This window comes from Oryx dammah, unplaced genomic scaffold, assembly GCF_014754425.2.
Source record: "Oryx dammah isolate SB20612 unplaced genomic scaffold, SCBI_Odam_1.1 HiC_scaffold_16, whole genome shotgun sequence".
Classification (NCBI taxonomy): domain Eukaryota; kingdom Metazoa; phylum Chordata; class Mammalia; order Artiodactyla; family Bovidae; genus Oryx; species Oryx dammah.
Genome location: NW_024070200.1, coordinates 39,856,656 through 39,879,467, shown reverse-complemented (window position 1 = coordinate 39,879,467; position 22,812 = coordinate 39,856,656). Strand labels below are relative to the sequence as shown.

At 42.7% G+C, this 22,812-nt stretch overlaps 1 long non-coding RNA gene and 2 pseudogenes across 2 annotated transcripts in view; 1 reads left to right on the top strand and 2 right to left on the bottom strand.

Annotated features, from left to right (window-relative positions):
- Positions 1-8,535, bottom strand: part of LOC120875336 — a 40,011-nt pseudogene extending 31,476 nt beyond the window's left edge.
- On the bottom strand, positions 7,160-7,309 carry LOC120875520 (annotated as a pseudogene).
- Positions 8,536-10,084: 1,549 nt separating the features above from the next.
- The window catches only part of LOC120875521, a 65,251-nt gene continuing 52,523 nt past the window's right edge, over positions 10,085-22,812 (top strand). Inside the window, exon 1 of one of the 2 annotated variants that reach the window (XR_005723979.1) lies at positions 10,085-10,321. This is a non-coding gene — a long non-coding RNA (uncharacterized LOC120875521). Of the gene's footprint in view, positions 10,322-18,961; positions 19,128-22,812 lie in introns of those variants that run through there. The other variant, XR_005723978.1, reaches the window with a different exon arrangement.

The window sequence follows — 22,812 nt, the reverse complement described above, 5'->3', positions numbered from 1 at the left end:
TACATGTTGGTTTTCAGTCATAAAATCTGAGGCTTGTCAGAATTGGGAGTTGATTCCTCTTTCTTACTGGAGTAGGATGCTCTGAGGTTGGGGATCCTATCTCCTTCATCTTGGACCACCTGCTCTATAAATTTCACTATGTATCTGTAAGCTTCCCTTAGTCGGATATCTTAATATAGCCCTCACTTTAGCACAGCACAAAAGAACTGAGGTTGAAACCATCCCTCAAATGAGTGATAAAAAGATGTATGAATAAGACAGTGTAAACTTTATAGAATTATGGAAGTTTTAAGTAGCTTGTAAGGGGTTTAGGAAGGTGCTTTGGATTAGATTGCATGCACTACCAGTGATACTGTGATCTCAGGCATATAATCAAACATTTCTTTACCACAATTTCTTGATGTATAAATGGTGATAGTTATAGTACCTACCAATAAGTACTGTAGGATTGTTTTAAGGTTTAAGTAAGTTTATTCAGGTAAAATGCTTAAAGTTTGAAATTCTGTGAAAATAATGTAATGATAGCCAATTATTGTTGCTATTCTTCAGCTCAGTCACTCAGTCGTGTCCGAATCTTTGCGACCCTATGAATTGCAGCACGCCAGGCCTCCCTGTCCATCACTAACTCCCGGAGTTCACCCAAACTCATGTCCATTAAGTCAGTGATGCCATCGAGCCATCTCATTCTCTGTTGTCCCCTTCTCCTGTCCCCAATCCCTCCCAGCATCAGAGTCTTTTCCAATGAGCCAACTCTTCGCATGAGGTGGCCAAAGTATTGGAGTTTCAGCTTTTAGCATCAGTATTTCCAAAGAACACCCAGGACTGATCTCCTTTAGAATGGACTGGTTGGGTCTCCTTGTAGTCCAAGGGACTCTCAAGAATCTTCTCCAACACCACAGTTCAAAAGCATCAGCTTTCTTCACAGTACAACTCACATCCATACATGACCACTGGAAAAACCATAGCCTTGACTAGATGTACCTTTGTTGGCAAAATAATGTCTCTGCTTTTCAATATGCTATCTAGGTTGGCCATAACTTTCCTTCCAAGGAGTAAGTGTCTTTTAATTTCATGGCTGCAGTCACCATCTACAGTGATTTTGAAGCCCCCTCAAAAAGTCTGCCACTGTTTCCCCATCTATTTCCCATGAAGTGATGAGAACAGATGCCATGATCTTCGTTTTCTGAATGTTGAGCTTTAAGCCAACTTTTTCACTCTCCTCTTTCACTTTCATCAAGAGGCTTTTTAGTTCCTCTTCACTTTCTGCCATAAGGGTGGTGTCATCTGCATATCTGAGGTTGTTGATATTTCTCCTGGCAATCTTGATTCCAGTTTGTGCTTCTTCCAGCCCAGTGTTGGTGATGGTATCAGGCATTGTACCAAAGACAGCACAGGAAGGCAGCGGTCTCTAGGATCTCTGTGTATTCTCCTATTCTTACCTCCATCAGGAGGATTTTCTTGTCACAGGATTTGGGAAATACCTTCTGGTGGTTACTGTGCTTCACTCTGAAGGTCATCCGAGAAGGTTTACCTAAATAATGATGAGAATCAGTGTTTTGGTTGGTAAATGTTTCCAAACTGGGCATTCTAATTAAGAACACAGAATTCTGAGCTAGAGAGTGACAAGGATGAGGATTACCAAAGGAGGAATAGTAAGTAATTTCTATACCATCAACTACTATGCTTCCACTAGGAGTATCACATAATTTTCTTAAAAAACCCACAAAACTTCATCTCTGCTTCATCTGATGTTGATGAAGTATCTAATAAATTTACTAGCCTTTCATGACGAAAATACTCAACAAAGTAGGAATAGAAGGAAGTGGCCACAATATAATAAAAGTCATATACGAGGAGTCTACCTCTAAGATCATATTCATCAGTGAAAAGCTGAAAACTTCTAAGATCAATAAAAAAGGCAAGGATGCCCATGTTCAACACTTTTATTCAACATAATATTAGCAATCCTAGCCAAGGCATTAGATTAGAAAAGGAAACAAAATGCTTCCTATTTGGAAAGGAAATAAAATTACATCTGTTCACAGAGGACATGACTTTATGTGTAGAAAAAATCTTTAAAATTCCACAAAAAACTTGCACAGAAAGTTTCAGGGTACAAAATCAACATTCAAATATCTTTCCATGCATATTTGAATGGAAAATTCATTGTTCACTGACCATTGCAAAGTGGAAAATAAGCAAACAGTCCTATTTACTTTTAACTTTTTTAAAGCTATAGTCAAGAGCTAAATTTAAATTTTTTTTAATATTTATTTTTATTTATTTATTTGTGCCAGGTCTTCATTGTGACATGTGGGGTCTTTAGTTGTGGCATGTGGGATCTAGTTCCATGACCAGGGATTGAACCCAGGTGCTCTGCATTGGGAGTGTAGAGTCTTAACCACTGGACCATCAGGGAAGTCCCAACAATCTTATTTATAATAGCATCAAAAAGATGAAATAGGAGTAAACTTAAGGAGATGAAAGGCTTACACAGTGAAAACTACAAAGTATTGCTGAAAGAAATCTGACACAAATAAATAGAAAGGCATCCCATGTTTATGGATTTGAAGACAATATTATTAAGCTGTTCATACTACCCAAAGAAATTTAAAGATTCAATGCAACTCTTATAAAAATATCAATGGATTTTTTTTCAGATATAGAAAAATCCATCCTACAGTTAACATGGAATCTCAGAGGACCCACAAATAACCAAAACAATCTTAGAAAGAACAGCAAAACTGCAGGCTGCTGATTTCAGAACATATTACAAAGGTTCAGTAGTCAAAAGAGTGTAATAGTGGCATAAAGTGCGTGCTAAGTTGCTCAGTCGTGTCCGACTCTTTGTGGCCCTTTGGACTGTAGCCCACCAGACTTCTTTGTCCATGGTATTTTTCAGGCAGGAATACTGGAATGGGTTGCCATTTCCTTCTCCAGAGGATCTTCCTAACTCACGGATTGAACCCGTGTCTCGTGTCTCCTGCATTAAAGGTGGATTCTCTTATCTGCTGAGCCATTGGGGAAACCCACTGACATAAAGACAGATTTATCAATCAATGGAATGGAAGAGGTAGCTAAAAGTAAACTGAAATAAACTCTTGGATACATGATCTAATGATCTTCATCAGGGGTATCAAGACAATGGGGAAAGCTTAATCCCTGTAATGAATGGCACTGGGAAACAAATATCCACATGCAAATAATGAAGCTCTTACATCATGTAGAAAAATCAACTCAAAAATGTAAGACCTGATAAAACTCCTAGAAGAAAACAAGGGTGAAACGTCATTAATCGGTAATGATTTCTAAATATGATACTAAGTGCACATATACTGCTGCTGCTGCTGCTGCTGCTGCTAAATCGCTTCAGTCGTGTCCAACTCTGTGCGACCCCATAGACGGCAGCCCACCAGGCTCCTCTTTCCTTGGGATTCTCCAGGCAAGAACACTGGAGTGGGTTGCCGTTTCCTTCTCCAATGCATGAAAGTGAAAAGTGAAAGTGAAGTCGCTCAGTCGTGTCCGACTCGTTGTGACCCCATGGACTGCAGCCTACCAGGCTCCTCTGCCCATGGGGTTTTCCAGGTAAGAGAACTGGAGTGGGTTGCCATTGCCTTCTCCGAAGTGCACATATATTAATAACAAAGTAAAATTAGACAAATGGAACTTATTAAGCTTAAAACTTCTATGCAGCAAAGGAGACAATGAACAGAGTGAAAAAGATGGTAGAAAATATTTGTAAAATACATATCTGATAAGGGGTTAATAAGCACATACCTATATCAAGGCTGCCTATAAGCCAGGAAGAGAACTTGATTAACCATGATGGCACCCTGGTATCAAACTTCCATGCTCCAGAATTGTAGGAAAACAAATTTCTGCAGTTTAAGCCACGTGATCTGTTTTGTTATGGCAGCCTGAACTGACCAACACAGTGGGAGAAGGAATTAAATAGACATTTCTCCAAAGAAGATAACACAAATGGCCAACAAACATGAAAAGATGCTCAATATTACTAATCAATGGGGAAATACAGAATACAAGTGCAATGGAAATTATATATTTTATGATGGCCAGTATGAAAAACAAGTTTGGTAAGGATATGGAGAAACTTACACACTAACACATGCACTATTGTTGGAAGTGTAAAATGTTGCAACCTTTATAGAAAACTGTATGGAGTTTCCTCTGAATATTAGAAACAAAACTGCTATATGACCTAGCAATCCAACTCCTAAGTATATATTTATAAAAAATTGAAAAGATCTTGAATAAATATATGCACATCTATGGTCATTGCAGCATTATTCACAACTGGCAAGATGTGGAAGCAACCTCACAGTTCACTGGTGGATAAAAAGATACACATTATATATAAAATATATCTCATATGCATATTATACACACATCACATAATGGAATATTTTTCAGCCTTAAGAATGAAATTCTGTCATATGCTACATCAGGGATGGGCCTTGAGAACATTATTAAATGAACCAATAAAAAAAGACAAATATTGCATGATTTCACTTGGGTATCTAATCAAATTCATGGAAACAGAAAATAGAATAGTGGTTGCCAATGCCTATGAGGAGGAGGAAATGGAGAATTGTTGCTCAATGGGTATAGGGTTTCAGTCATGCCAGATGAAAAAGTTCTACAGATTTGTTGTACAGCAATGTGTATATAGTTAGCAATAGTGCACCACACACACAAAAACTGTTCAGAGGGTAAATAAAAATGCGTAGAGGTATGGCGACTCGTGGGGTACGTGTTCCCTATGAAGAGTATCTCTTCATACCAAAAGCTTTGCAGACATATGTTTGGTTTTCATGTCTCTTACATTACTATTAATAACCTAAGGGAACAAATGGACTTCTCTGGTGGCACAATGGATGAGAATCTGTCTGTCAATGCAGAAGACACAAGTTTGATCCCTGGTCCAGGAAGATTCCACATGCTGTGGGGCAACTAAGCATGTGTGTCATAACTACTGAGCCTGCGTGCACTCTGCAACCAGAGAAGCCACCACAGGGAAAAGCCTGTGCACCCCAAGTAGAGAGTAGCTCCCACTCACTGCAACCAGAGAAAGCTCATGCACAGCAGTGAAGACCCAGCATAGCCAAGAATAAATAAATAGTAGTAAAGAAACTAAGAGAACAGAAATCCATATATGGAGAATCATGGAACTAATCTAAATTGTTTTCTCCAGTCTAGGCAGATTAACTCTTCTAAACTCTCTACTCTGAGCAGCAGAAGAGGAAGTGAGCTGCTCACTTCTATTGTATAATGAGTATACTTCATTTTGTTTACCTGATGCTGTCTCTGGTCAGCAGTGAAATGTGGGAAAGATCAGGGAGACTAAATAGTTATCTCAAACCCTTTCCCAGAATCAAGAGAAAGAATTAGGTTCATCTTAGCATAAAAAGATCATGTGGTGTGGTTAAATATATATGCATAAATAATGTATCTTAACAATATATTAATCTTTCCTCTTCTAAGAGATTTAACCCAGTGACTGAATCATGAGCTTAGTATTAGAAAGTTCTCTGGTGAATTTATAGTCTAATTAAGGTGGCTTTAACTGCCCTTTCATTAAGAATGTTTAGCAAAAATAATAATTTTTTAAAAGAAAAAGAATGATAAATTTTAAACATAAAACTATTGAGAATTATACTGGAAAACCTATACATCCACCTTCATTCAGGCTTACATCAATACTCTGCCACAACCACGTCAGGTCTTTTAATTTCTATTTCAGAATTCAAAAATAAGATAAAAAAAACTAACCAACACACAGTGAAGCCACCTGCCAGCCCTTACTCCTCTGGTGCTGAATTTGGTACTTCTTATTCACATTTAGATTTTTTTAATCTCCATTTTTTTGGTATTTTCAATATAAATTTATTTTAATTGGAGGCTAATTACTTTACAATATTGTATTGCTTTTGCCATACATCGATATGAATCTGCCATGGGTGTACTCGTGTTCCCCATCCTGAACCCCTCTCCCTCCTCCCTCCCTGTACCGTTCCTCTGGGTCATCCCAGTGCACCAGCCCTGAGCATCCTGTATCATGCATCGAACCTGGACTGGTGATCCGTTTCACATATGATAATATACATGTTTCAGTGCTATTCACCCAAATCATCCCACCCTTGCCCTCTCCCACAGAGTCCAAAAGACTGTTCTATACATCTGTGTCTCTTTGGCTGTCTCGCATACAGGGTTATCATTGCCATCATTTTAAATTCCATATATATGCATTAGTATACTATATTGGTGTTTTCCTTTCTGGCTTACTTCACTCTGTATAATAGGCTCCAGTTTCATCCACCTCATTAGAACTGATTCAAATGTATTCTTTTTAATGGCTGAGTAATACTTCATTGTGTATATGTACCACAGCTTTCTTATCCATTCATCTGCTGATGGACATCTAGGTTGCTTCCATGTCCTGGCTATTATAAACAGTGCTACGATGAACATTGGGGTACATATGTCTCTTTCAGTTCTGGTTTCCTTGGTGTGTATGCCCAGCAGTGGGATTGCTGGGTCGTATGGCAGTTCTATTTCCAGTTTTTTAAGGAATCTCCACACTGTTCTCCATAGTGGCTGTATTAGTTTGCATTCCCACCAACAGTGTAAGAGGGTTCCCTTTTCTTCACACCCTCTCCAGCATTTATTGCTTATAGACTTTTGGATAGCAGCCATTCTGACTGGCGTGAAATGGTACCTCATTGTGGTTTTGATTTGCATTTTTCTCTGATAATGAGTGATGTTGAGCATCTTTTCATGTGTTTGGAGAAATGTCTGTTTAGTTCTTTGGCCCAGTTTTGATTGGGTTGTTTACTTTTCTGGAATTGAGCTGCAGGAGTTGCTTGTATATTTTTGAGATTAATTATTTGTCAGTTGCTCCATTTTTAATGTATAAATAATTATATATATATGCCTATATATATATAATTTGTTTCAACAAAAGTTCTCATATTTATTACTGAGCCAAAGCACCAGTGCAGAAACACTGACACAAAGAGAAATCATTTTTTCAGTGAAACAAATGGATGCATTAATGATGTTTTCAGAGTGATATGGTAAGATGCCAGTGACGTCGACAGCACAAATATGTGTGCCACCTCATGTGTGGCTCCTTATAGACCTATAGCTTTGTTTTTCTGCAGTGTCTTCTCTTGGAGTTTTATCTGGTTTTATTACCAATTTTCATTAGAATCCATTAGGGAATGGGATGATTCTGCTTTTGTTTCTTGGTGAGGTATCACTTGATCCTGAAAGTCTTGTCAGAAGACATGGTGAGGAGCAGAGTAAACTGCATGTAAGATGGCAGAGAAGGGGAGGCTAATTATTTTACGTATTTAAAAACTTCATATGGATAGTCTCACTGTATAATATGCTGTTATGCATCTTGCTAGTTTTCTGAAAATTATGTTTTCTTTGCTAATGCCTGAGATGCAGCTAAGACATAAACCCAGGTTAGTTTTAGGAAGACACCTCTAAATCCTCCTGGCCCCTCACCTTGCTGCCTTGGTGTCCATTCTTCATCAGAATCCTCAATGTCATCTACCTGGGGTTTGATGACCTGCCTGCAGTGATGCATGAATGCTAGTCGAGTGGCCCTGAGGCCCAGAAAGAAGCAAAAGTTTTGCTCTAAGAAGGAAGAACAAAGCATAGAGACAATGGAAAGTGTCACAAAGGCCAATTAGTAGGGCTTGGAGAATCTAGAACAGGGCAAGAGGTGAGCTGTGCACTGCCAGGGCCAGCCCCACATTGATAAAAAAGAACAAAAATTTCCTCCAGGTTAGTCTCCACACAAAAGGACACTGAGCAGATGTAGCCACCTAAGAGAGGGCCAAGTTAACATGGAGACTGAAGATCTGTTTCATGTTTCCTAGGCTCACAGGTGCCCAGCATTTCCTGTTACCTATAGTAATCAGTGCGTCACAGTTCCTTTTTGCATTCCTATAACAGATTTTTTCCCATTCTCCCATCTCTGCACATTCTTCTTTGGAGAAGTATATGGAAATGTCTTTGAAAGCATCTTTGGCCTAAAGAAAATAATAGACTTCATCAGTGACTTACTAATATAAGTCAGCCCTTAGAGCTGGGCCTTCTCCTCTGCCTATGGGCAGGGAGTAGCCTGATGCCACTGGGTGTCTGTGAGACAGGGATGAAGACTTTCCTTACTGACTGTGCCCTGCTTAACTGAGCAAACACTGAGTATTTTCTTAACTCTTCCTGGACACAAAGCACTTGACGATGCTAGTATCCTGTTCTGCCCCACTCCACCCCACCTGTTCCAGACAGGGCCAGGCACTCCCATCCTGTGCATCTTCCCAGAGAAGCTCACTCAGCAGTGCAGGCAAGCAGTCTATGGTCTTTAAGGGACCAGCTCCGCATCCTTCCTATAGAGCCGGCTTAGAGCCTGGCTTTGCCACCTCCACCTCTCACCATGGGCTTCCACTCTGTTCTCCCAGCATCTCCCTCAGTGCTCTCCTCTGGGGATCTGTAAGGGTTCATGGCCTTGGGTGCCTGTGGAAGAAGATGCTGAGATAGCCCAGACCACTGTCCAGAGCCAGGCCTGTCTTCCTTGGATGGAGTGTTTGGGGCAGGAAGGTGTGGGGAAAGTCAGGGTGGGGGTCTTGGTGGGATGGACAAATCCTGATAGGCTGTGACAGACCTGCCTAATGCGAGCAAGATTTGGTTGCCCTACAACTCGGCCCCTCTGAGGAAAGGCACTAGGAGGGATGTGTCTGTGGGTGACGGAGGGAGTCCTAAGGAGCCCTGGAAGTTCCTAACTGCTGGACTGAAATCAGGGCTCTGTTACAGTGTGAGAGGGAATGTTTTTCCAAAGGTTTTAGTGGCTCTGCCTGGGGACTCTGGGAAAATCTGAGCATAATGTGTGTTCTACATCTAAGGGACAAATCACTTGACTTGAGATCAGGGTCACAGGGCTGGGGGAACTGGGGTTCCTCAAACAAAGGGGACTGGGGGGTCTTTTGGCTGATGTAGAATGCTCAGGTTGAGAGAACTTGGAATCTCTGAGGCTGAGGAAATCGGGGGTTTCTCATTAAGGAGCTTTAGGTTTCCCTCCTACAGGATAGTTGGGGTCTTGAGTATGAAGGGATTAAGAGTTCCCAGGCTGAGGTATTCAGGGACTCTGAGGTTAGGGAAATTTGGTCTCTCCGCGGGTGCTATTTTTAGGGTGCCTCAGGCTGAGGGGAATTGGGGTTACTTCAGGTATTTAGGGATCTCAGCACTAGGGCATTTCTTGTTTCTGTGGGTGAAAAGACTTCTTGTCCCTGAAGCAGACGAGACGCGAGTTCCCTTCAGGTTAGGACCTGGGTTCCTCAGAGCTGTTGGGATTTGGGGCCTTCCAGCCTGGAATTTGCGGAGAAGGCAATGGAAACCCACCCAGCACTCTTGCCTGGAAAATCCCATGGATGGAGGAGCCTGGTAGGCTGCAGTCCATGGGGTCTCTAGGAGTTGGACATGACTGAGCGACTTCACTTTCACTTTTCACTTTCATGCATTGGAGAAGGAAATGGCAACCCACTCCAGTATTCTTGCCTGGAGAATCCCAGGGACAGGGGAGCCTGTTGGGCTGCTGTCTATGGGGTAGCAGAAAGTCGGACAGGACTGAAGCGACTTAGCAGCAGCCTGGAATTTGAAGACGTCAAGCAAAGGGTTTAGGAGCGTTTCGCAGGGCGCGTTCCTGTCAGTCTCCCCGCTGTCCTCCGGCGCTGCCCATCCCGGCGAGAGCTCAGCGATAGGCGTCATCCAGTCCTCCCCGGCTGAGGCGAAGCGAAGGGTGAGCAGCTGGCTTGTACAGCCGCGTCAGACACAAGCCACCAATCTGCGTTGCGACTGAAGCAGTCCAGCCAATAGGAGCCGGGAGGATGCGGAGCGCGCGGAAGGTCCCGCCCCACCGATTGGGGATTGGCTGCTCTGGGTCCCGCGCTTGTCTGCCGAGAGACCTCCAGCGCGCAGGCGCATCTTGGTAGATTTCACAGCTTGTTTTCAGGCAATGCGTTTTAATCTTGCTCTTGAAGTGGGCGGTGCGTCCTCAGGGTGGATGTTTTCGTCCAGTGCCCTGAATTAGAATCTTGGCTCCAGGAGACTGTAGTCGTGCTCCTGAGCTTTCTCCTGGCCCACCTGTGCTCTACCTTGTAAAATCCAGTTTTGGAAAGAACTGTATGTGATGAGTACTGCTCTATTCAGGCGACAACTGTGTAATTAACTAAATTCTGATGAAACACGAGAGAAATAGCATTTGGTCAAACATTTAAACGCAACGAATGGAATGGTAAGTATATTAGAAAAAACTTGGAGGATTTTTAACCTCAAAGTAGAAGTGGCACTGATGAGTAATCTGTATGTTTAATGTAGGTATTAAAAGGCTTCAGAAATCAAATATAAATAAAACCCCAAAGCCCTGCTAGTGTTTTCCATAGAACAAGGCATTGAATTGGATCTACAGAGGTGAGTTTGCTTGAGACCTACTGGCTTCAGAAGATAAAATTGGGACACTGTTTCTGGCCCTTACATATCTTTGCTCATAGAAAAATAACATGATTTCCATGTGTTGGAAGCAAGATGACTGACTGGAAATTATCAAGTGGGGCTGTTGCAGGTAGGGAGACCACTTCTAGGGCTTGAAACTGGGCTCTTGTCTAACAGTCAGAGATGAATTGTGCTGACAAAGCAAAAGGTTTTATTGGGAAGCAGCACCCGGATGGAGAACAGTAGGGGTAAGGGAACCCCAGAGAACAGCTCTGGCAGGTGGCTTGCAGTCTCAAGTTTTATGGTGATGGGATTAGTTTCCGGGTTGTCTTTAGCCAATCATCCTGACTCAGAGTCCTTCCTGGTGGTGCACACCTTGTTCAGCCAAGATGGATGCCAGTGAGAAGGATTCTGGGAGGTGGTTGGACATGTGGTGTCTCCTTTTGACCATTCCCTAACTCTTCTGCTTGGTAGCGGCCTATTAGTTCCCTGTTCCTTACCAGGATCGCCTGTTGTAAATCAGCTAATGCAAATAGTTACTGTGGTGCCTGGTCAGGGTGGGCGATTTTAGTCTGTGTGCTTCCCCTAACAGGGCCACAAGTGCTGGTAGGGAGTCTGAATGGAAAAATGTTACCAGAAAAGTGGGTTTGCCTCTGGGTGGTGTTGAGCCGGAAGATACAACCCAGCCAAAGCTCATGGGAAGGAAAGGTATATTGCTTGCAGAAGTATGGAGAATGCCAGGGAGCTTTCCAGAGCAATGTCTATCCAAATGGCAAAATTAGGGAAGCTTTAATCTATGGAAACAGGCATGTTGAGGCTTCCATTGTGGCTCAGATGGTAAAGAATCTGCCTGCAATGCAGGAGACCGGGGTTTGATCCCTGGGTTGGGAAGATCCCCTGGAGAAGGGCATGGCTATCCACTCCAGTATTCTTGCTTGGGAAATCCCATGGACACAGGAGTCTGGTGGTCCACGGAGTCGCAAGAATTCAGACATGAGTGAGTGACTAGGATTTTCACTTTACAGGCGTGTTCATGCAGGGCCTCTGCCCAGGGCAGAGTCCAAGCTTCAGTTGATTGAAGTCTTGAGAGTCAGAACCAGTCACCATCAGCATGGGTTACATTCCAGCTGATCTGGTCTTGATATAGGTATAGATATCTGTTCTTCTTTATAATCTTTCCCTTTTAAGTTATTACAAAATATTGAGTGTAGTTCCTTGTGCTATAGAGTAGTCCTTGTTGTTTATCTGTTTTACTTTAATTTTTTTAAATGTTGATTTTTATTTGTTTATTTTATTTATATTTTTGGTTGTTCTGCGTCTTTGTTGCTGTGCATGGGTTTTCTCTAATTGCAGCGAGTGGAGGCTACTCTTCATTTTGTTTCTAGGATTTCTTACTGCTGTGGCTTCTCGTTGTGGAGCACAGGCTTCAGGGCCTGTGGCCTTCTGTATTTGCAGCACGTGGACTCAGCAGTCGTGGCTCCCAGGCTCTAGAACAAAGGCTCAGTAGTTGAATGAGAAGCCCTCACACTGCAATGAGGAGAAGCCCCCGCTCTCCTCAACTAGAGAAAAGTCCACGCAGCACGAAGACCTAGCACAGCCAAAAGTAGATAATAAGTAAATAAAATTATAAAACAACAACAACAATAGAAACCCACAAAAGTCAGAGCTGGTATCAGATAGCCCGGTAATTTGGTCTGGTTGTCTCTGGTTTATTGCACTGCAGCCTTTTTGAAATGCAAAAAGAAAGAAAACTATAAGGGTGGTCTGCTGTAAAAGTAAGCACCAGGATGTAAATAGCATGGAGTTAAAGGCAAATAGATGGAGAATGTAGCTCAGGCAGAGTTACGGGGAGAGAAAAGCAAATTTATTTGCAGACTACAGATTAGGAACAGTGAAGTAAAATCTAGGAGGGATCAGGCCTGCTCAGTGTTCTCTTTATCGTCTTTACTCTCAGGAAAGAAAAGAAAATCATTCCTCTTTTTTTTTTCTTTTCACTGTGACCTTGATGGAAGTAGCTTAGACCAGAAGGAGTGGCCTTCAGGAGCCCAGCTTCATTTTCCCGTTTTTTTTTTTTTTCTTTATAAAAGCACTGAAGCAGAGTTTGAGACACCACCAGGAGAAAAACAGAAGTTTAATAAGTTGTATATGTCATGTGTATAAGGGAGCTACCCAGGAAACCTGAGTCACTTCCTGAAATGTCCAAAGCCATCACCTCAAATACCATTTCAGATAAAAATAAAAGAAAGACCTTGGGGAAGTGGGGGAAGTCCATTATGACAGGTTATCATGCAAAACACAGTAAAGAAGCATATGATTTTTGCAGATTTAAGTCAGGACCTCTCCATTGATAAGTTCTTTGAGTTTTAATTATCCTTCTATTTCTGGTGCAAAGAGGGGAAGCCCTTAAATATGGAGATTTCTCTTTTGTAAATGTCCTTCACAAATGGGCAATCACTTCTTAGTTGTCTGAGATTCCTGGTTTGTTTTTGTTTTTTTCATTAGACTGAATAATCCTTATGCTAGAGAGGCATATTTTGGGGTGGCATATCCTACTCACCTTGACATGGATATACCCTACTTTGCTTATGCATTCATCTGTTGAAGGATATCCCGGTTTCTTCAAGATTTTAGCTGTTGTGAATAATACTGCTGTGCATAATTCCATCCTCGTTTGAATTTGCGATAAATTTTCAAAGCAATTGAGTCAATATTGAAAGCATGATTGTTGGATTACATTGTTTAGCTTTGGAAAACACTGCCCAACTGTGTTATAAAGTGGCTGTTTGTACATGCCAGCAGCAGTGAGGGAGACTTCTTTTTCTTCACCCTCCAGCAGTTGATATTGTCATATATATGGAGTTTAGCAGTCCTAAAATGTGTGGTGTGATTTTAACTTGTTATTCCTTAATAGTATGATTTTAACTTGTTATTCCTTAATAGTATGATTTTTTAAATCTAATTCTTGTAAGATATTTACAGTCTATATATCTTTTTTGGCCAGGAGTCTGTTCACATCCTTACCCTATTTTTTATGGGGTTGTTTTAGAGGTCTTTATCTGTTTTGAGTCCAGACGCTTTATTAGGTATGTAGTTTACAAATATTTTTCTCCCAGTTCATGGTTTGTTTTTTGACCTTATGAATCAGGTATTTCAGAGTAGAAATATTTAATTTTATAAAGTCCACAATATTTTTTTCTTTTATGCACTTGCTTTTTGTGGGCTAACCTCAAAGCTCATCATCTGCAGACCAAAATCAAGGTCATGAAGATTTTCTTCTTTGTTTTTCAGTAATTTTGATAGTTTTGTATTTTAAAGTTTGTGTTTATACTCATTTCATTTCATATGGTTTCCCGTTAATTGTTCTGTAACAATTTTGGAAAAGTCATGGGCTGTTTGGTTCTGTTTCAGTTTGATTCTCCCCAGTTTCATGGAGGCAGCAGAACTGCCCCCAGGGGGCAGGGCCTCAGCTGAAGGTGAGAGTGGCTTGATCTGCGCTTTCCCATTGGCTAGCAGGGAACGTGAGCCCAACTCCTTGAGCCGCCCTGGGGCTGCGCGTTCTGCCTGAGGACGTGGCTCCCAGCACAAATGATGGGAGCCCCATCTCCTGAGAACCTGCCCTGGCTTTGGTTTCTGGAACTCGAGGGTAGGGGTGGTCAAGTCCCTGCTAATGGGAGCTGGGTCCCCTCAGGGCCCACCAGGGCTTCAGCTTTGGGACATTGCGGGGTCCTTTTCTCTCAGACAGGAGCCTGGTCTCCTCAGGACCTGCTGGTAGGTGGTCCTGCTGAAGAAAAAGGTGAAGAAACTTGAGGAAAAGTGGGGGAAAGGTGCCGGTGTGTGGTTGACTGCTGAGGAGTGCCTGTCTTCAGAGGGCTGGGTGGGGAAGGACTTGGTGTGGAGACCCAGGGTCTGGCCAGTTGTGTGTGTGGGGGGTGGGTAAAGTACAGTGCTGCTCTTCGGCATGTGGTGCCCAGTTTTCCCAGCACCATTTATTGAGGAGACTTTCCTTTCCATGGTGTATGTCCTTGGCTCCTTAATTCTTGTGAGTTAACAAGAGTACATGCTCTTAGAACTTTTCCGGGTTCTCTATCCTGGGCCTCTGATCTGTGTGCCTGTTTTTGTGCCAAGTCCACACTTCTTTATGGTAGCTTTGTAATGTAATGTGAAGTCCAGAAGAGATGCTTCCAGCTTGTTCTCCTTTCTCAGGTTTGCTTTGGCTATTCTGGGTCCTTTGTGGTTCCTCACACATCTTAAGATTATTCTGTTTCTGTGAAAAAATGTCATTGGAATTTAGGTTGTTGTTGTTTAGTTGTTCAGCCATGTCCAACTCTTTACAACCCCATGGTCTGGCCTGCCAGGCTCCTCTGTGCATGGGATTTCCCAGGCAAGAACACTGGGGTGGGTTGCCTTGCTCTTCTCCGGGGATATCCCGCACCTATCACCCTCTAATTCTGCATGAGCTACACTCTGCATCTATTATCTTTTCATTTTATGCTAGTCACATCCTGATGCTTAACTTTACAGCACTTTCTCTGTAAACACCCCTTGTAGTTTGTTTTTCCCCCTTTGCATTGAGGAAAGAAAGCTGTAGTGCAATCCACCAAAGACAATGGACCTAACTACTGGGACAGAATGCCAGACCAAGTTACCAGACTACCTGAAGCCAGCCTATTGACTGTTTTGAAACAATGCAGAAAGAAAGAATACAGGCTCCTTACACCTTTGCTCTTTATCTCCAACCTCTGACTGTGAGTCCCGACTATATGATCTCCTTGATTCCCCATGGTGGGGGCACAGTTCCTGAGGCATGAGCCTACTGTGTTCTCTACTCTGCCAGCTTGGGGATTAAAGCCATTTTCTATTTCCTCCAAAAAAAAAAAAAAATTTCCACAAAGGTGTAAGGATCGTGTATTCTTTTTCCTTTTTGGATTGTTTCAAAACAGTCAATAGATTAGTCTTCTGAAAAGAAGAAAACTTAGTTATCAATTCAGACTGTAGATTAGGAACAGTTAAAGCAGAAAGGGACTCAAAAGGCAAAAGAGAAAAAGAAAACTCTTTCACTGCAACATAAACAATATCGTTTAAGTTTGCTGTTGTGGGAAATGGCCACAAGGAGGCAGGATTTCTTCATGTCCTACTCCTGTTACTGCAGTAACCAGAGCCTCAGGGTTACTCCTAGGTCACAGTTGTAAATTAGAGTGGCATGTGCCAGAAGAAACCATCAAAAGTTGTGTCTCATTAATCCTTGTTTTTTTGTTTTTTTTTTTTTCCATTTAATGTTTACCTTTTTTTTGGGAGGATAGTTGACTTACATTTATGTGATTAAAACAAGATATGATATTACTACACTACCTAAGGGGCTTCCGAGGTGGCTCAGATGTTAAGGAATCTGCCTGCAATGCAGGAGATGCATTTTTCATCCCTGGGTGGGGAAGATGCCCCTGGGGAAGGAAATGGCAACCCACTCCAGTATGCTTGCCTGGAGAAATACATGGACAGAGGAGCCTGGTGTGCTACAGCCTATGGAATCACAAAGAGTTGGACACAACTTAGCGACTAAACAACCACAACAACAACAATCCTGGCCTGGATTCTTACAAAAAACTGTGAATTGGTCTCTTCAGCCTTTGCATGTTCCAGTCACCTACACTTAAACACCCTTGGATGCCTCTTCCCACGTGTCATTTTCTGCTCAAATATCTATAATGGTGGGATTCTATTGTCTGCTCTTCAGCATCCCTCAAGGCCCAAATCTGCTCCCCTAAGAGTCTGTTATGCTCCAAAAAGCTGGCTCTCTCATTTGTTAAGTACACATATTGCTTTCTCCTCTTTGGAGCTTTGTTTATGCCTGAAAATGAACTCTGTTCTGCATTACTACTGTTAAAAACCTTACCTATCCATTTCAAGCATTATCCATGTTCATAATTCTAATTTCCTCCTACCATCTCCCCACTCACAGCAGACGGCTCTTACTTGAGTTCTCTTAACACAGTGCACTCCTTTGACCATTTCCTTCTTGTTTGCCTTTAATTGTATGCTGCCTTCAATCATTTTTCCACTTTCAACTGGATTTTAACCCTACTTTTGAAAGGGGATTACATGGTCCTCAGTTCTGGACCATCCAAAACTTCCAACACAATGCTTTGCAGGTCGTGGACATTCAGCAACCCTCACATTGGAGAGACAGTAACACCAAGTAGGAATGTGCAAACTGTAGAGTCAGGTGGACAGGGATTCCGGTCTCAGGGAAATTTCTCAGTAGCTCTGAAATTTGGGCAAGGTAGTTAACTTCTTTGAGACTCAGATTCATTTTCTAAGGGCATAGCATTGTGTCTGATACACAGGAAAATACATGTAGAGTTTAACATTCATTAAGTGTCTAATATATGGCAGTGGCAAGTGTTTGTTTCACTGAATTTTTCTTCTGGAATACCTTCAATTCCTTCTAACTAAAGACACTTTTAACTCTCTTTTTTAGTCTTACTTATGCATACAATAATTTACCAGCAAGGCAAAATTGGCACAAAGAAAGCCATTTTATAGATAGACCTGATATTTTATTTACAATAAGGTCTATGTTTATTTTGAAAATACTGTGAAGTGAAAGTCGCTCAGTAATGTCCGACTCTCCAGGCCAAAATACTGGAGTGGGTAGCAGTTCCCTTCTCCAGGGGATCTTCCCAACCCAGGGATCTAACCCAGATCTCTTGCATTGCAGGAGGATTCTTTACTAGCTGAGCCACCAGGGAAGCCCTGAAAATATTGTAGTACGTGTCAATTAAATAGAATCACATATATTTATTGAGCACCTGTTATGCATCACTGTTGTAGGTATTGGGGATACTGCAGTGAATAAGATACAGCCCTTGCTCTCTACTTTCATTCTAATGTGTGAAGTGATTCCATAGACATCTAAGAAGCATGGTGAAAAGCTTGTGTAAAAATGGGGCCAAACCTGCTTTTTAGAATCCCAAACTCCATTTCTGGGTCATAAAACTCAACTTTTATGGCAGTTTTGGGGCAGTCTAAGAATGGTTACCCAGATTTTTATTAATCTTTTTTCTTTTGTGAATTGAAGTGTAGTTGATATACATTTGTTACTGAGCCTTACCACAGAAAAACCAACTACTGACACCTGGCTGTGGTAAAGGAAAGTACAGCGTTTATTGGAAGGCACCTTACCAGGAGTCTGGACAGCTGCTGCTTAAAAAGCCTGCAACTGCCAATGGGCAAGGTGAGGGACGTAAGCCAAAGGGTACATGACCAGCCCATGCACAATTCTCCGACTGGTTAATGGCGAGGTAACAGGGCGCGTCACAGGAGTTAACCTTAGAGTTAGGCATTGTCCTTAAGCATCATGGACTCAACGGACAGGAGTCTGAGCAAACTCTGGGAGATAGAGAAGGACAGGGAAGCCTGGTGCGCTGCAGTTCAAGGGGTCACAGAGAGTCAGACTTGACTAAACCACTGAACAATATTAGGCTCCAGTAGACCTGGAGGCTATGTACTCTGGTCATGGAGTAGTGAACTAGTTAGCATCTTCCACCTGGGGGTTTTAGCATCTGTAAAACAACTCAGGAAATAAATGTACGTCAGCTGTTACCATCTAGGCACTTATTGGAGGAGCTAAAGCAGAGGATATGGGTGAGGGAGTCTGTCCCTGGGAAGGCAGCATTTGGTTTTGCTTGGTTACACATTATATGTTACAGGTGTGCAATATCGAGATTCACAATTTTTAAAGGTATACTCCATTTATAGTTATAAAATATTGGCTATATTCCCCGCGTTCTTGTAGCTTATTTTACATAATAGTTTGTACCTCTTAATCTCCTACCCTATAATGCGCCCCCCTCTTCCCACTGGTAACCACTAATTTATTCTCTAGATCTGTGAGTCTGCTTCTCTTTTGTTATATTCAGTAGCTCCTCATATTTTTTAGATTCCATGTACAAGTGATATCATGCCGTATTTGTCCTTGTCGAACTAATTTCACTAGCACATGCAGGGTGTTTTGTTACCCAGGCTTTTAAAAGCTAGGACACGAAGCAGCAATGTCGTGGAGGCAAGCTGAATATGTATTTATTTTTTCCTCTGGTGAAAACTAAGGGTAAATCTTTAAGTCTTTGTGTGTGGCAGCTGGATCTGTGTTTTTCTATTTCTATTCAACTAACCTAAAGTAGTTGTCAGGGAGTGAAAGTTGTTCCTTGTTGGCACGTTGACAGGAGCTCCCAAAACACTGACACCCTTCCTTTGCAGCCACTTAGATGAGTCCTGTCGATGGCACAAGGGTGCTTAGTCCTCTGTGCCATCCGCTTCCTGGGAGCCCAGGTCGAGTATGGGGGGCGCCAAGTGCGGGAGGAGCCGAGGGCGTGGCTGGGGCTGAGCGCGGGGCGTAGAGGGCGTGACCGGAGCGCGGTGGGGGTGTGGCGGGGCAGAGCCAGGGACGTAGAGGGCGTAGCGGACCTGGCCCCGGCGGGGAGGGCCGCAGTTTGAATGCTCCCACGAGCCTGCAGCATCTGGCTCCGGAGAGGGTCGACGTGAAGATTTCGAGGAGCCCGAGCGGTCGGCTGGCTCAGCATAAGCCCAGCGCCGCCGCCGCAGCTCGAGTCCAGGTAAATGCGAGGGGAGGTCCCCATCCAGGTGCTTGCGAGGGGGTTGCACTCCCCGGGCCGCAGCCTCTGCGCGCCTCATACACCCTCCCGCTCCGGGGTCCTTAGCTTTCGGAACTGCAGGCCGTAGTACGCCTGCCACAGCCCCATCTGGACCTTGGCCTCGGCCCCCTCCCAGGACTCCTGCGTGCTCCGCGGCGCCTGAAAGCGGCCAAAGCGCCCCTGAGGCAGCCCCCTGCTGCAGATCTCCCAGCTCAGCCAGGAGGCGAGCGCAGAGGAGGGAGAGAGTCAGAGTGGCATCACCTGGCCGCCCACCTTCTGCGCTGGGAGAGGCGTTCCGGGCCGCACCCCTCCTGGCCACCAGCTAACTCGCAGAGGAAGGGGAATGAATGGATGCTGTTTGAGTATTTTCAGTTGTCTGCAAAGCTGGTAGATGCTGTTGTTACCTGCCAAGTCGAAGGATATGCACTTACAGCAAGGCATTAATTAAATCTGTTCTCAGGATATGAGCGTGTTTTTTGTTGTTAAAGTTTTAATTTTTAATTTTGGCCATGCAGCGCAGCTTGTGGGATCTTCTGTTCCCCAACCAGGGATTGAACCCTGGCCTCTGGCAGTGAAAGCACTCAGTCCTAACCACGGGACTACCAGGGAATTCCGTCCCCTCTCCCTGCCTTTTTTTTTTTTTTTTTTTTTAAGATTTAGATCATTTGCAGTGAACTTTGAGTGATGGTTTTAGTTATTGAATTAGGGTGGAATTAGTGGTGATGGGGAAAGAATTCGCAGGGTAAAAAAAATAGGAATACTAATAATAATAGAAAAAGAGGAGGAGGAGAAGAAATAACTTTTCTTTGCTGTTCATTACTTGCCAGGCACAGTTTTAAGCTCTTCTATTGATTCTTTTACTTGGATGGTAAGGATGGGAGTTTACTGAACTCCAAGATGGGCTGAAACACAAGTTGCGAGAATTGAGACATCTGGGAGGATGGATGGAGATGAGTCATAGCGAAACAAGGGGATAAAGGGTGAACCAGGGAAAAGAAGGAAATCAGGAGAGTGGAAATTTGAAAAAAGTTCTCGGGGTTGGGAATGGGGGTGTAGCGTTCAGAGTACATGGAGTAGCTGATTTGAACTTTGAGATTTCTGTTGTCAGGTAGGGGTAATTGGAGGATGAGAAAAGAAAGAAAAGATTTGAAGGGGGGTTGTACTTAGTGATAGTAAAGCTGGAAAACCACGGGAGAAAACTGCTAAGATGCAGAGGAGAGGAAGATGGATCAGGCAATGCAGATAGGTTTGAGGGGATGTCACTCAGTTCAGTTCAGTCGCTCAGTTGTGTCTGACTCTTTGCGACCCCGTGAATTGCAGCACGCCAGGCCTCCCCGTCCATCACCAACTCCTGGAGTTCACTCAAACTCATGTCCATCGAGTCGGTGATGCCGTCTAGCCATCTCATCCTCTGTCGTCCCCTTCTCCTCCTGCCCCCCATCCCTCTCAGCATCAGACTCTAATGGAAAACAAATTCAGAACATGGGCTCTGTAGGGGGCAAACTAGGCAGGCATCATGAAAGTCTATCTACTGACCTGGCCTGGAGCTCTGGCAGGACCACTGTAAGTGTTCCTAAGCCAGGTTAGAGTTGAGCTGTGGTTGGCTGATGGGTGGGAGAGTTAGTTGACAGTCAGACAGGGAGGAGATGTATAGGTGGGTTTGATTTATCTGCTTTTAACCCCTTGCTAGTTGTAAATGAGAAACCAGCTTTTTAGGTGTGTGAAATGAGTATTAATTAGCAGCAGGTAGCTCTGACTCTTATTTTCTTAAACTGAGAGCATCAAAATTCCTTTTGCAATGACCTGCATTATCCCTAGGAAGCTCCATAACTCATGTCCCCGTGCCTTGCTCCTTGTGCTGGGAGATTTAGTGGGGCTGACTGGCAAGGCCCTCAGGAAAGCCTATGGAGTTCAGCGCTGACACTGCATTTGGTGCCACTGTTTAAGCCATTTCACTGTGTGTAAAGGTCCATTCATTTACTCTAATGTGTACTTTCCAAAGCATTTATGAGGTGGTCTCTTGAGCTTTCCTTTTCTCCCAGGGGTTGATGCAAAGTAGTTTGGAATAGATCCAAAAATCAGTAAGTGGAAGAAACTCCATAGCTGTCAGTTTTTTACAATCTTTTATTTTAAATTGGAGGATGATTACTTTATAATACTGCAACGGTTTCTGCCATACGTGAACATGAATCCTCCATAGGTATACATATGCCCCCTCCCTCTTAAAAACCTCCCTCCCCATACCACCCCTCTAGGTGTCACAGGTTGGATTCCCTGTGTCATACAGCGAATTCCCACTGGCTGTCTATTTTATGTATATACAACACTACTCTCTCAATTCTTCCCACCCTCTCCTTCCCCAGCTGTGTCCACAAGTCTGTTGTCTATGTCTGCGACTGCACTGCTGCCCTGCAAATAGGTTCATCAGTACCATCTCTTTAGATTCCTATATGTGTGTTAATATACAATATTTGTCTTCCTCTTTCTGATTTGCTTCACTTTGTATGATAGGCTTTAGGTTCGTCCACCTCATTAGAACTGACTCAAATGCATTCATTTTTATAGCTGAGTAATATTCTGTTGTATATTTGTATTACCACTTCTTTATCCATTCATCTGTTGGTGGACATGTCCTAGCTGTTGGACATGCTATAGGACATGCTTCCATGTCCTAGCTATTTTAAATAGTGCTGCAATGAACATGGAGGTACATATCTTTTTCAGTTATGGTCTCCTAAGAATATATGTCCAGTAGTGGGATAGTGGGGTCATATGGTAGTTTTATTCCTAGCTTTTTAAGGAATCTCCATACTATTCATAGTGGTTGTATCAGTCTGCATTCCCACCAAGAGGGCAAGAGTGTTCCCCCTTTTCCACACCCTCTCTAGCATTTATTGTTTGTGGACTTTTTGATGATGACCATTCTGACCAGTGTGAGATGGTACCTCATTGAGTTTGGATTTGCGTTTCTCTAATAATGAGCAATGTTGAGCATCTTGTCATGTGTTGATTAGCCATCTGTATATATTCTTTGGAGAAATGTCTATTTAGGTCTTCTGTCCACATTTTGATTGGGTTGTTTGTTTTTCTAGTATTGAGTTTCCTGTGCTACTTGTATAGTTTGGAGGTCAGTTCTTTGTCAGTTGTTTCATTTGCTGTTATTTTCTCCAATTCTGAAGGTTGTCTTTTCACCTTGCTTATAGTTTCCTTCGTTGTGCAAAAGCTTTTAAATTTAATTAGGTCCCCATTTGTTTATTTTTGTTTTTATTTCCATTACTCAAGAAGGTGGGTCATAGAGGATCTTGCTATGGTTTATGTCAAACAGTGTTGTGTCTATGTTACCCTCTAAGAGTCTTATACTTTCTGGTCTTACATTTAGGTCTTTAATCCATTTGGCATTTATTTTTGTTTACTTTGTTTATTTTTGTTTGGTGTTCATGGTGTTAGGAAGTATTCTAATTTCATTCTTTCACACGTAGCTGCCCAGTTTTCCCAGCACCACTCACTGAAGACTGTCTTTTCTCTATTGCATATTTTTGTCTTCTTTGTCAAAGATAAGGTGCCTGTAGGTGGGTGGATTTATCTCCAGGCTTTCTATTTTGTTTCATTGGTCTATATTTCTATTTTTGTGCCAGTACCATACTGT